Genomic DNA, 15,510 nt, shown 5'->3' with positions numbered 1-15,510 from the left:
AAGTGCTAAGTATCTATCATTGACAGAAAATAGAATTATTTTACAATTCCTTCGTTAATCTAAGTCTTCAATACAATGAAAAAGGTATCTTGTTCATCAAGATATACCACATTATAGGCTATATCATACACTTTAATGTATTTTAAAGACTAGAAATCATACAACATATGCCCTTAGACTACAACAGACCTGAATTAGTAACAGAAAGATAGCTGAAAAAGTCCCCATATACTTGGAGATTAAACAATACACTGCTAAATAATACATGAGTCAAAGATAAAATCTCAAAAGAAATGTGAAAAATATTTTGAACTAAATAGAAATTAAAATACACCTTATTAACACTTTTGGGATTCAGCAAAAGCAGTGCTTAAAGGAAAATTTATAATATTGAATGCATATATTAGAAAAGAAGAAAGATCTAAAATCAATAATCTAAGCTTCTATCCCAGAAAACTAGAAAAAGAAAAGCAAATTAAATACCAAGTAAGCAGATAAAAAGAAATAATAAAAATTAGAGCAGAAATCAATGAAATAGATAATGAAAAATCAACAGAGAAAATTTTCTTAAAAACCATAGCTAATTCTTTGAAAAGATCAGTAAAATCAACAAGCCTCTAACCAGTTAACTAAGGGGAAAAAAAGATACAAATTACTAATATCAGAAATGAAAGAGGGGGGATCCCTGGGTGGCGCAGCGGTTTGGCGCCTGCCTTTGGCCCAGGGCGCGATCCTGGAGACCCGGGATCGAATCCCACGTCGGGCTCCCGGTGCATGGAGCCTGCTTCTCCCTCTGCCTGTGTCTCTGCCTCTCTCTCTCTCTCTGTGACTATCATGAATAAATAAATAAAATCTTTAAAAAAAAAAAAAAAAGAAAGAAATGAAAGAGGGGACATCACTACAGATCCCAAGGACATTAAAAGATAATAAAGGAATACTCTAAACAACTCTATGCCTACAAATCTGGCAGACTAGATGAAATGGATCAATTTCTTGAAAGACACAATCTGATAAAACTGATACAAGAATGGGGCAGCCCGGGTGGCTCAGTGGTTTATCACCACCTTCTGCCCAGGACCTGATCTGGAGACCCAAGATCAAGTCCCACATCAGGCTCCCTGCATGGAGCCTGCTTCTCCCTCTGCTTCTCTCTCTCTCGCTCTCTCGCTCTCTCTCTCTCTTATGAATAAATGAAATATTTTTAAAAACTGATACAAGTACAAACACACCATCTGAGCAGGTCTATATCTACTAAATAAATTGAATCAATAATTAATAAACTTCCAAAATAGAAAGTTCACTGGTAAATTTACTAAACATTTAATGAAGAAATTATATGATTCTCTAAAATCTCTTCCAGAAGACAGAAGCCAAGGAAATGCTTCCTGATTCATTCTATGAAGCCAGCATTACTCTAACAGCAAAAGTAGGTAAAAAATCATAAGAAAACCACAGACCAATTTCCCTCCTGAGAGGATGCATAAACCCTCAACAAAATATTTACAAGTTGAATCCAACAATGTATGAAAAGAATTATAAACTACAACCAAGTAGGATTTACTGCAGGTACACAAGGCTGGTTCAACACCTGAAAGTACATTAAACACATCAAGAAGACAGATTTAAAAAATCACAGGACCATATCAATGCATGCAGAGAAAGTATCTGAGAAAATCCAACACCCATTCATGATAAAAACTCTCAGAAAACTAAGAATAGAGTGGAAGTTCCTTAACTTGATAGAGAACATTTACTAAAATCCTACACCTAATGCCATACTTAATGATTAAGAAGCTACAAGTTTTCTCACTAAGGTAATAACAAAGCAACGATGTCCCCTATCACCACAACTCTTCAAAATTGCAATTAGACAACCCCCCCAAAAGGAAATAAAAGGTATATGGATTGCAAAGAAAAAAATATAACTGTCTGTTCACAAATGACATGATTGTCTATGTAGAAAATCTGAAGGGATCAACAAAAAAGACTCTTGAAAGTAATAAACAATTATAGCAAGGTTCGAGGATACAAGGTTCATATATAAAACTCAACTGCTTTCCTACATACCAACAAGAACTGTTGTTTAAAATTAAAAATATATTACTATTTACATTAGAACCTTCCCCAAGTATTTAACCTTAAATACTTAGTTTAAATTTAACAAAATTTCTATAAAATCTACCCGAGGAAAACTATAAAACTTTAATAAAAGTACTCAAAGAAGAAGTAAATAGAGAGAGAAATATTCTATATTCATGAACAGGAAGATTAAATATTGTCAAGTATCAGTTCTTCCAAATGTGATCTATATAGTTCAGTGCAATCCCAATCAACATCTCAGCAACTTACTTTGTGGATAATGATAAACTAATTTTATAGTTTAGATGGAGGGAAAAAAGATCCAGAAGAGCCAACATAACACTGAAGAAAACAGGCAAAAGATCTTAACAGATACCTCACTAAAGAAGATACACAGAAAAAAAATAAGCATATGATAAGACGTTCAACATCTTATGTCATTACAGAATTGCAAATTAAAACGAGATATTGTCACATTGTCTATTAGAATGGCCAAAATCCAAAATATTGGCAATGCCAAATGCTAACAAAGATGGTGAATAACAGGAATTCTCATTCATTACTGTAGGAATGCAAAACAGACAACCATGCTAGAAGATAGTATGATAGTTTCTTACAAAACTAAGCATATTCTTAGTATACAATCCAGCAATTCTGTTCCTTGGTATTTACCCAAAGGAGTTAAAAACATATGTTCACACAAAACTTGTACATGGATGTTTATAGCAGCTTTATTCATAATTGCCAAAACTTGGAAGCAACCAAGATGTTCTTCAGTAGGTGAATGGATAAACTGTGGCACATTTAAGATAATGGAATATTATTTAGTGCTAAAAAGAAACAAACTATCAAGCCATGAAAAGGCATGGAAGAACCTTATATGCATATTACTAAATGAAAGACTTCAATCCAAAAGGGTTTCACGTGGTGTAGTTCCAACTACATGACATTCTGAGAAATGAGAAACTATGGAAACAGCAAAAAGATTAATGGTTATCTGAAACTGAGGGCATTGCAGAGACATGAACAGGCAAAATACAGAGGATTTTCAGGGCATGGAACCTATATAATAAATACTATATGCACAATATGGTATAATTGTATAATACTATATAATGGTCGATACATGCCGTTCTACGTTTGTCAAAACCTACAGAATGTATAACACCAAGAGTGAATGTTAATGTACATTATGGACTTTGAGTAATAATGATATGTCAACCAAGGGAGGTTCATCAATTGTTAACAAATGTACCACTGTGGCTGGGATATTGATAGTGTGGGAGGCCGTGTGTTTTGGGAACTGGGAGTATATAGGAACTCTTAGTTTCTGCTCACTTTTGCTGTGAATCTAAAACTGCTCTTCCTAGTGTCTGTGTGTGTGTGTGTGTGTGTATGCTGTAAAAAGTGAAGTCCATTTTCAAAAATCTGAAGAAAATAAGATATCTTGATTAGTAGTATTGTTCAAGAGATGGAACAAAAATAGAAATGAGCTCACCAATACAGCAGCTCTCTGTACCAGATTATCTTCTGTTATTCTGCTCAATAACTTGTAACCTTGAGCAATTTATTTAATCCTTCAGTACCTCAGTTTCCTTGTCTATAAAAGATAGACCATTAACCACCTGCTAGTGTGCTTGGGAAGTCTACATAAATTAACACATGCAAAGTGCTGAGAATAGCCCCTGGCATATAATCCAGTGAAGTAAACATTACCCCATCGGATCCAACTTTAGCTACTGTCATCATATCTATAACATTTTCTTTCTCCTTCTGTTTCTTCCAAAACCTGCCCTTGCCCCTCCTTTCATTGTCTCATTGCCTCCTTGACTGAGTCTAATGAGACATCAGAAAGGGAGATCTGGATAATTTCTTACATTTGGAGAGAGACAGTAATCATGTTCAAAGCTTCTCTACCAAAATAGAAATTCTACCAGACTCTTTTTCATAAGTAGATTTCACCAGAATTTTTTAAAATGGCATAAAAAGCTTAAAATACACTAATTAGCAAGTAAGTGAAAACATGTTTCTTTACATTTTATTTTGAAATAGCTATTCAACAAATATTTATTGAGTACTTGAGTATCATTTATTCTTTGAATACTTCTCTGTAACTTCCTAGTATCTCCAGCACCTTCTACACTCAACAATCAAGAAGTTCCTTTCCTGTGTTCCAAAACCATTTTATACATATTTATTATAATAACAACAACATTTTCTTATATATTTCCCTTGAACTTATTAGCTATTCTACTAATCTGGTACAGAAAAGTTGACTTGTCATTTTCTTTATGTGTACGTTTCTCATAAACACATAACACATTCTCCTCAACAATTATCTATCCAAGTGCTTGTGGCCGTGATAAGTATTTTAAATTTTAGAATAGCAAGCCTCAAAGAGTGGTGCATAAAAGCCACAGAAGTCCCAGTGGTAAAAATTATTTTTATAATAATACTAAGAATTAATGGTTTCTTTCACCTTGTTGACATTTACATTGACAGTGCTAAAGTCATGGCAGTTAGCACTGCTGGCACCTTAACAGAAATGAATGCAGCAAGCGCCAAATTATACTTGTAGTCATTGTATTCTTCACACAGTTGCATGTTTGCAATTAAAAAAAGAAAATCAGTTTCAGTTTAAAATGTCTTTAAAGAAGCAATACATAGTTTAATTTCATTATAACTTGACCCTTGAGTATATAACTTTTTAAATATTGTTTCAAATAATGCATATAAAGCACTCTTGCTGCATATTAGAAGCATTACAGTTGTTCAGAGAAAAGCTGCTTGTGTAATTATTTAAGTTATGAGTTAAACTAGCTGCCTTTTTTTTTCAAGAACACCATTTTTACTAGAAAGAATAAATGACAGACAAATATACAGACTTATGTATTTAGCAGACATTTTCTCAAAACAAAGTAAGCCTATCATTTTAAGATAAGGATCTGAGAGACTATGTGTTACCAATGATAAATGAGCGTTCAAGCACAATCATGAGACTCCTAGCTTTTGTATTTCTGATGAATGTGACAATAACATTAACTAGTATAATATTTAAAATATTATATATTAATATGTATCAATATTTGAAGATCTGCATAACTCATTGATTTCATATTTGCAAAATGACCAATGTATGTTATAAAATCATGCATAGATTAAAAACTCATTCAAAGTGTTAAGTATACCGACAGACTTTAATGTAACAGTACGAAAAAAAAATGTAACAGTATGAAAAGTTCATTGATACGCTTACAGATTTCATATTACAACTAATTTTTAAGAAATTACCACTTGAGTTTTGATACAGTGATATTCAAATAAGAATTTCCATAATTATCTGAAAAAGTTATTTTTTTTAAATTTTTTATTTATTTATGATAGTCACAGAGAGAGAGAGAGAGAGAGGCAGAGACACAGGCAGAGGGAGAAGCAGGCTCCATGCACCGGGAGCCCGATGTGGGATTCGATCCCGGGTCTCCAGGATCGCACCCTGGGCCAAAGGCAGGCGCCAAACCGCTGTGCCACCCAGGGATCCCTGAAAAAGTTATTAAAATATTCCTCTTTTCGCCAAATATATATTTGTGAGACCTGATTTTCTTACTATACTTTAATCAAAACAACTTATTGCAAGAGCTTGATGTAAAGGTGGGTATGAGGGGATCCCTGGGTGGCTCAGTGGTTTGGCACCTGCCTTTGGCCCAGGGCCCGATCCTGAAGTCCTAGGATCGAGTCCCAAGTCGGGCTCCTGGCATGAAGCCTGCTTCTCCCTCTGCCTGTGTCTCTGCCTCTCTCTCTCTATATCATGAATAAATAAATAAAATATTTAAAAAAAAAAAAAAAAAGGTGGGTAAGAGAATCCAGTTGTCTTTTAGTAAGCTAATATCAATGATATTTCCAAAAATATAAAATAATACCACTGTTTTCCCTATTTTTTGTTTTGGAAACTACAGTTCTTTCTTCATAAAAAAATATACTATTTAATATGTGAAGGCTTATTCTTCTTTTAAATGAATCATTTTAAATTTCCTAGTTATAATTTCTAATGCATAAATGAATAAACTACATAAACAAAACTCTTTGGGGATACTCAATAATTTGTAACAGTATAAAGTGTGAGACCCAAAAGCATGAGACCTGCTATTTTAGTGAAATAAGTATTAACATTTAACTAACATTGGCTTAAGCTACTTGAATAGCAGAAAGAGATAATTCTTGGTAGAACTAGGGAGTTTTAATCAGGTTACATCAAAACTAAGAGGTGTCTTTCAAAACCTTCTTAACTTGGGCAGCCCAGGTGGCTCAGTGGTTTAGCGCCACCTTCAGCCCAGGGCGTGATCCTGGAGACCGTGAATCTAGTCCCATGTCAGGCTCCCAGCATGGAGCCTGCTTCTCCCTCTGCCTGTGTCTCTGCCTCTCTGTGTATTCTCATGAATAAATAAATAAAATCTTTAAAATAAAAAAAAACCTTCTTATTCTTTCTCAACAAACTTCTGTCCAGAATTATGTACATTTTTTTTTAAAGATTTTATTTATTTGAGAGAGAGAGAGAGTGAACAGGAGAGCACAGCTAGGGGAGGAATGGAGGGAGAGGAAGGGGCAAACTCCCCCACTGAAAAGGGAGCCTGATGTGGGGCTCCAATCCTAAAACCTTGGGATCAGGATCTGAACTGAAAGCAGATGGTTAACTGATTGAACCACCCAGGTGCTCAGGTACATCATATTCTAAAATGAGTTCACAATCAAGAAAGAGACATCTGAGCCTGAATCATGGATGGATTCCATTTGCTCAACAAACAACTCTTCTGACCAAACAAATATGTTCTATGAATTAATAACAAATAATACCATTCTCTTGGAGTTCTGTAATTCATTATTAGCCGTTCATTAGGCTTGGCAAATGGCATTAAAACCTATTCACTACAGAATAACTACATATTTTTGCAAAACTTAAACGAAACTATAGGTTTTCAATGAGGATTAAGCTAAATCTTTTTATGTTATTTCTAATTCTATCAAATATAATGACTTCTCAATTCAAAGATACCAGTCATAGAACAGAGTTCACAAATAACTTTCATAAGCAAGTAGGTCTATCACTTAAATGAACAAATATTTTGCAGCTTAAAACTAGAAAAAGCAACTTTTACTGTGTCCACTTTTTCCAAATACTATATATATATATATATACATATACTGAATATAATAAAAATATTATAGAATAACCAAAAACATCCATAGTATTATTGTGATTAATTTGAATAATCTCTCAAAAGTGAAATATTATAGAAGGTTCTCTGAAAAAGACCTTCATCCACATCTGAATATTTCCAAGACCTTCATCCACATCTAAAAATTTACAACTTACTGGGAACTATAATTTAAAAAATTAACCAATGTCTCTTTTAAAAAGTAAAGCTTATAAGAAAATTTCTTCCTTTAACAGATAATAATAAATACAAAACATCCAGATGGAGAATATTAAAGTTTGGGTAGTTAAGTAAAGTTTAGTTACTTAAAATGGGTTCATTGTTTACATTATAAAAGGAATTCCATTAAATTCTGATAAGACAAAAAGTATTAACAATAAAACTTCTGAGAAATTCCAAGGATCGCTTTTCAGATCAATAAGTACTTAATATGACCACAATTAAGATAGTAGTGGTGAGTTATGGCAGGCCTGGTCAGATTTTTTACTAAATTTTGCACAAGGAAGCTGTCAAAATAGTCCACTAGACACTGGTTATACATGAGATCTCTTATTTCACACATGAAATTACAGCAATAGAGGAATTTATTTTATATTATGCATTTAAATAGGGGCACGTGGGCGACTTAGTCAAGTGTCAGACTCTTGATTTCAGCTCAGGTCATGATCTCAGGGCTGTGAGATCAAGCCCCGTCTTGGGCTCTGCGCTTGGAATGGGCCTGCTTAAAATTCTCTCTCTCCTTCTCTCTCTCTGAACCTCTTCCCCTAAAAATAAAAAAACCATACATTTCATAGGAGATTTCAAATGAATGAAATGGAATATTCAAATGAGTATGCAAATATTCAGAAAATAAAAAATAGCTCACACAATTGAGTTTACAAAAATGTTTTCTCAAAGGATTTTAAATTTCAAGAATTTTAAAGGGTTTTCAAGGTTTCAATTTTCAAACGCTTTAAATTAAAAGAAATTTAATCTCCAGTTAAAATGTCTACTTTCCAAATTTACTTTATCATAAGATTAAGTAATAACGGAATTTGGAGTATGAAGAGATGATCCCACTGTTTAATGAGAAGTATTCCTCATAGGATTTGGATTAAAATACAATATTCAAATCTTAAATGAGTGTACTGAAGAAGTTATAAACAATGAGGGAATGGACACTACAATTCTTGAACCTGAGCTCCAGTAACATTTCTGACAGGAATGTGAGAAAATGTTTAGACAGCTGGAAACAGACTAGTAAAAGATAGTACTCACTAAAGATAGTAAGCAAAATGATAAGCATTAAACAAACAGGATAAAATCAGGATTTTGTTCTCCCCAGTGTCTTTACTGGCAAACAGGAAAAAAAATGCTATCACAGGTGCAAAATCTAAACTGTTTAGAACTGACTGCCATAACGGACTGGCCATCATTTTGCCCTCCTTTTTTTAAGTCACTGAGGAAACCCAGCTATTTAGAGTGATATTATAAAAGAAAATACTATATAAATTGACAATTAATATTGTTTTCATACATGGGGATTCCTTTTCAGGATGTTATCGGTCTTTGTTTCCCTCCAGTTTTCTTTCAGACCTTAGCATAACCTGGAAACAAATGATACTTCAAGGTTGTAAAGTTAGAACTGATAGACATTGCTAGTGGTTGGTTGAATATCCGCCTTCAGCTCAGGGTACGATCTTGGGATCCTGGGATAGAGTTCTGCATCTCCCTCTGCCTATGTCTCTGCCTCTCTCTCTGAGTCTCTCATGAATAAATAAATAAATAAATAAATAAAACCTTTAAAATAAATACATAAAATAAAATAAAATTGTAATAAAAAATACAAACAGCACAGTAATGTGAAAGGAGATAAAAGGTTTAAAATGTTAAGAATTTGGAAGCTGGAAAACTGGTTTTCACTACAAATTGCTGGAAAAGATAATGAATGGGAGGTACCAGGTATGTATGCATGTCACCAAATAGGCAACACCAAAACAAAAAAAGAGCCCCTATTTAAATGCATAAAGAGACCATAAAGAATGTAATGAGACACAGAAAATTTCAAACATTGGAGAATAAAAAAGCGATCTAAGGGATCCCTGGGTGGCGCAGCGGTTTGGCACCTGCCTTTGGCCCAGGGCGCGATCCTGGAGACGCAGGATCGAATCCCACATCGGGCTCCCAGTGCATGGAGCCTGCTTCTCCCTCTGCCTGTGTCTCTGCCTCTCTCTCTCTCTCTCTCTCTGTGTGACTATCATAAATAAATAAATAATTTAAAAGAAAAGCGATCAAAACATTAAGCAGAGGAGCTTATATATCAGAAAACATTTACAAAGCAAGAGAAATATAATAAAATTTTAAAATAAAGAAACCATAACACTAGTCGGTGTTCAAAAGGGACAAACAAATGGAAAATGAGAGAGAAGGAAATTGGATCACTGCAGGAGTTCTAATTCCTGGGTAACAGGAAATTTAAAAAGAATACATCCAAAGGAAAAATTTATAAAAAATACCCCCAAAACAAAACAAAACAAAAAACAATACAACCCTCTTCTTTACAAAAAGGCCAGAACCTGGGGCTCTTGGGTGGCTCAGTGGTTGAGGGTCTGCCTTTGGCTCAGGTCATGATCCCAGGGTCCTGGGATGGAGTCCCGCATCAGGGTCCCCACAGGGAGGCTGCTTCTCCCTCTGCCTATGTCTCTTCCTCTCTCTGTATCTTTCATGAATAGATAAATAAAATCTTAAAAAAAAAAAAAAAAAGGCCAGAACCTTAGGACAAGACTACATTTTTCAATGCCTATCATAATTAATTAATGCTTTTTATTTTTTAAAAAAGATTTTATTACTCAGAGAGGAGAGAGAGAGCCAGAGACACAGGCAGAGGGAGACAGGCAGAGGGAGAAGCAGGCTCCATGCAGGGAGCCCGACATGGGACTCAATCTGGGGTCTCCAGGATCACACTCTGGGCTGAAGGCAGCGCTATACCTCTGAGCCACCTTGGCTGCCCTAATTAATGCTTTTTAAAACTCATTAATTTTAGCAAATCATCACAAAGTTTCAATATATAAAAGAGTAAGAAAAGATTCTAAAGAGGGACGCCTGGGTTGCTCAGCAGTTGAGTGCCTGCCTTCCGTCCAGGGTGTGATCCCAGGGCCCAGGTTCAAGTCCCGCACCAGGCTCCCCCATGAGGAACCTGCTTTTTCCTCTTCATAGATCTTTGCCTCTCTCTGTGTGTCTCCCATGAATAAATAAATAAAATCTTAAAAAATAAAAAAATCCTAAAGGGAAAACAATAAGGAGAAAGAGAAAAAAACAGGTTTATATATTTTAAAACAGATCAAAGATCAAAATAGTAACAGAAACCTATTAATTAATCACATTAATAGATATAATCAGAAACACAATAAAATTAACTCCATAATTTAAAATATAGGACATAATTCAACACCCATTCTTAAATAATATCAATGGTAATGGGAATTATATAATGAGTCCCATTACCATTGATATCATTTATTAGACACTAATTAGCAGAAGCAATCACAAAGAAAGAAATTAAAGATAAAAACAGGCAGCCCTGGTGGCTCTGCAGTTTAGCACTGCCTTCAGCCCAGGACCTGATTCTGGAGATACCAGATCGAGTCCCATGTCAGGCTCTCTACATGGGACCTGCTTCTCCTTCTGCCTGTGTCTCTGACCCTCTCTCTCTGTGTGTCTCTTATAAATAATTAAAAAAAATCTTAAATAAATAAACAAACAAACAATGGAAGGTAAAATTATTATTTCCCAATACATGATCATATAACCTGGAAAACTGAAGAGTGTCAACTAAAAAACTACCATGAAAATGATGGAATACAATAAAATAAATGAATATAAAATTAATAAAGAAAGAGGACTCTCATTTTTTGGCCGAGATTACCCTGAAGACTGAAATACCTTAAAAAGCTGGACAAAATATATGAAATAATAGTTTGCAAGACACTGAATATAAGGTAATAAAGGACAAAAATCCCTGAAAGGAGGAAACAATGTGAGCTCGACTATTGGCCCTGCATTCTGTCTTGAGAGAATTTATAGGCCATGGTATTGGAAGAAGGATACAAAGGTAGAGCTGAGAGGACTCCCTAGATGAGACAGAGCAGAGACTCTCTGGAGACAGAACACCAAAGAGGAGGGAGCTGCACAGAGAAAGAATGGGGGAAGTCTGTAGAGCTCCTCTTAAGAAGTCAGCAGGGTCAGCAGGGTAGTGATCAGTGCATGTGTCTAAAGAAATTACCTGAGGATGGCAGGACAGCCATCTGCAAAGTTTAGAAAAAAACAGTGCCCGCTGCTTAAGCATGACTCGGAGAAGTGCCCATTCCCATTATCCAGACTGGAAAAATTCATAATTCTCAAGAGCCTGGATAGAGTACACAGAAAAGTCTTGCCACTGTAGTGGAAATAATTAGTCCTGAGCTAGATCTGCTCAGAATTCACATAACAAATCATAAAAGCGATACCTAAAAAGATCAAATTGTTTACAAGAAATTTAACTGTATCTCAGGAGCTCAAGAGGATTTAAAATATCTACCACCCAATAAGATAAAATTCATGATGTCAGGCATCCTATTAAACATTAACAGGTATGCAAAGAGGGAAACAAAACCCTTAACAAGGAGAATAATCAAACAAAACTGACCTAGGACTGACAGAGATATTAGAATGAGCAGAAAAGACAGAAAGTTGTAACTGTCACATGTTGAAAAAGTTAAATGGAAACATGAAAAATATAAAAGACTCAAACTTCTAAAAAGGAAAATCACAATGAGTTAAAAAATATACTGGATAGGATTCCAAACATAATAAATGTTACAGAAGGAAAGATTAGTAAACTTGATTTGACAGGAATAAAAATAATCTAAAGTGAAATACAGAGAAATTCCCAACTGGCTTAGTCAGAAGAGTATATAACTCTTGGTCTCAAGGTGTGAGTTTAAGCCCTGTGTTGGGTATAGAGGAAAGAAAGAAAAGAGAAAAGAGAAGAAAAGAGAAAAGAGAAAGAAAAAGAAAAAGAAAAAAAAGAAAAAGAAAAAGAAGAGAGAAAAGAAAAAAGAAAAAAGAAAAAAGAAAAAGAAAGAAAAGAGAAGAAAAGAAAAGAAAAGAAAAGAAAGAGAAAAGAAAAGAAAATCCTCCAAAATAAAATGAACATCAGTGAGTTCTGGGACAACTTCAAACAGCCTATCATATAAGTAATCAGAATCAAGGCAGTGTAGAGGACGAACAGAAAAAATTACTTGAAAAAATAATGGACAAAAAATAATACCAGGTGAAACTATGGATCTATACAAAACAATGAAGACCACTATCAGTGGTAACTACATAGGTAAATACAAAAGATTTTTTTGTATTATTTAAATCTCTTATTAGCAAAATAACACTGTAGTATGGGGTTTAAAGTATATAGAAAATTAAAATGGGGGCACCTAGCTGGCTCAGTCAGTGGAGCATGTGACTCTTGATCTTGGGACTGTGAGTTTGAGCCCCACTTGGATGTAGAAGTTACTTAAAATGAAAACTAAAAAAAAAAAAAGTAAAATGGATGTCAACAACTGCACAAGTCAGAGGGGGAAAATGGAAGAGTACAGTGGTATTATATGGTTCACATATCACAGGAAAAGTGATATAGTAGAGTATGTTAAGCTAAATGTGCCATAAGATAAAGATGTATAAGCCCCAAAAATGAAAAAATAAAAGTTAGAAATAATAATCCAACAAAATAAATAAAATGAAATACCCAAGAAAAATAATCTAAAAGAAAGCAGAAAATAAAGGACAAGAAAAGACCAATGAAATGAATGTAACACAAAGAACAAAATAATATACTCAATCCTAAATATATTAATAATCACATTAAATGGCAGAGGCATTGTGCCTGGATAAAAAAGCAAGACTTGGGGCACCTTGATGGTTCAGTCAGTTGAGAGTCCAACTCTTGGTTTCAGCTCAGGTCATGATCTCAGGGTCATGGGATCAAGCCCTACATTAGGCTCTGCACTCAGCATAAAGTCTGCTAGAAAGTCTTTCCCTTTTCTTCTCTTTCCCACTCTGCTCCTCCCTACTTTCTCTACCTCTCATTCATAAATAAATACATACATACATGATTGAATGACTGGATGAATAAATAAATATAAGACTCAATTACATGCTACCTACAAGAAACCCTTTAATTACAAAGTTTCAAAGATGTTAAAAGGAAAAGGACTAGGAAACTATATCTTATGTTAACATTAATCAAAACAAGGCTGGCATAGTTAAATTAATATCATGTAGATTGCAGAACAAAGAATATTAACAAAAATGACATTTTATGATATACGGGCCAATTCATCAAGGAGGCATAAAATCCTAAATATTTGTGTCCTAAGTAAAGATCTTCAAAATACATAAAGCAAATCTAACAGAATTGCAATAAATGAATAAATAAATAAATGAGACAAATTTCCTCTACTCAAAAATTTCAAAATCTTTCTCCATAATAGATAGAATAGACAAAAAAAAAGTAAAGATGTAGAAGATTTGAAAAATACTATCAACCAACTTGACCTAACTGATGTTTATATAACACTCTATACAATAGCAGCAATACACATTCTTTTCAAGCATACTTGGAACATTTGCCAAGACAGAGTATATCCTGGGCCATAAAATAAGTTGCAATAAATTTAAGAGGCTTCAAATCATAAGAAGCACATTCCCATATCACAAGAGAATTAAATTAGAAATCAAAAACAGATCTCTGGAAAATCTACGATACTTGGAAACTAAATAACACATTTCAAAACAACTCATGGGTCGAAGAAGAAATCAAAAGGAAATTATAAGGTATGTGGAACTAAATGAGAACGAAAAGACCACCTTTCAGAATTTGTAGGTTGCTACTAAATCAGGACTTCAGGAGAAAGTTATATATGGTACTTAAAGTAGAAAATAAGGTCTCAATGATCGTCACATCTACTTAAGAATTAGATAAAAAAGAAAACTAAATTCAAAGTAAATTAAAAAAGGCAATAATAGGGATCAGATCAAAACAAAAATCAACAAAACAGAGAACACACACAATAGAAAACGATAATGATCAAAAAACTTGATTAACTTTCAGCCAGATTTATCACAAAAAAAGACACAAATTGCCAGTATCAGGAATAAGATATGACATCATTAGAGATTATAAATATTAAAAGGATTATGAAGGAATATTATGAATAACTTTGTGCAAATAAACTTGACAATGAGATGAAATAGACAAATTCTCTAAATAATGCAAATGACCTGAGCTCACTCATGAAAAAACAAAAAACCCAAATAACTCATATTTATTAGAGAAATTGGAATTATAGTTAAAAACCTTTCCATGAAGAAAACTACAGTCTCAGATGACTTTACTGGTGAATTCTACTAAACATTTAAGGAATCAATAATAGTAATAATAATTCTACACAAAATCTTCCAAAAATTGAAAGGGACAAAGTACTTCCCAACTTCATCCTATGAGGCTGGTATATCCCTGATACCAAAACCTGGCAAAGAACACATGAACACAGTGGCAAAAAAAATTTTTTTTAATATATTTTATTGCTTATTTATCTTAGAGAGAGAGCGTGCACGTAGGAGTGAGGGGCAGAGGGAGAGGGACAAGCAGACCTCCTGCCAAACAAGAGCCCTGAAGTCATAACCCAAGCCAAAGGCAGATGCTTAACTGACTGAGCCACCCAGGTGCCCAGCAAAAATTATTTTAAAATGTTTTTCAGCAAACTGAATTCAACAGTATAGTAAAAGGCTAATAATATAAAATGGCCAAGAGGAATTTATCCCAGGAATACAGGGTTTGTTTACATTTGAAAAGCAACAACAAATACGATGTAACTCATCATATAAAAACCTTTACATAAGAAAATATAACTAAAAAAGAAAAATGATATGATCATTTTAATAGAAGCAGAAAAAGCATTTGACAAAATTCAGCATCATTTCTGTTAAAAACTGTAAGTACACAAAGGACACTTGGGTAGCTCACTGGTTGGCTGAGCTTCTGCCTTTGGCTCAGGTTGTGATCCTGGGATCCTAGGACCAAGTTCCATATTAGGCTCCCCATAGGGAGTCTGCTTTTCCCTCGGCCTATGTTTCTGCCTCTCTCTGTGTGTCTCTCATGAATAAATAAATCTTTTTTTTTTTTTTAAAGGAAGTATGCTTGAAGTAA

At 34.2% G+C, this 15,510-nt stretch overlaps 1 protein-coding gene across 3 annotated transcripts in view; it reads right to left on the bottom strand.

Moving 5' to 3' along the window:
* The window catches only part of SBF2 (SET binding factor 2), a 461,568-nt gene that overhangs the window by 260,128 nt on the left and 185,930 nt on the right, over positions 1–15,510 (bottom strand). The window lies entirely within an intron of this gene.

This window comes from Canis aureus, chromosome 23, assembly GCF_053574225.1.
Source record: "Canis aureus isolate CA01 chromosome 23, VMU_Caureus_v.1.0, whole genome shotgun sequence".
Lineage (NCBI taxonomy): Eukaryota > Metazoa > Chordata > Mammalia > Carnivora > Canidae > Canis > Canis aureus.
The sequence above is the reverse complement of the archived record's forward strand: the minus strand, read 5'-3'. Positions and strand labels throughout refer to the sequence as shown.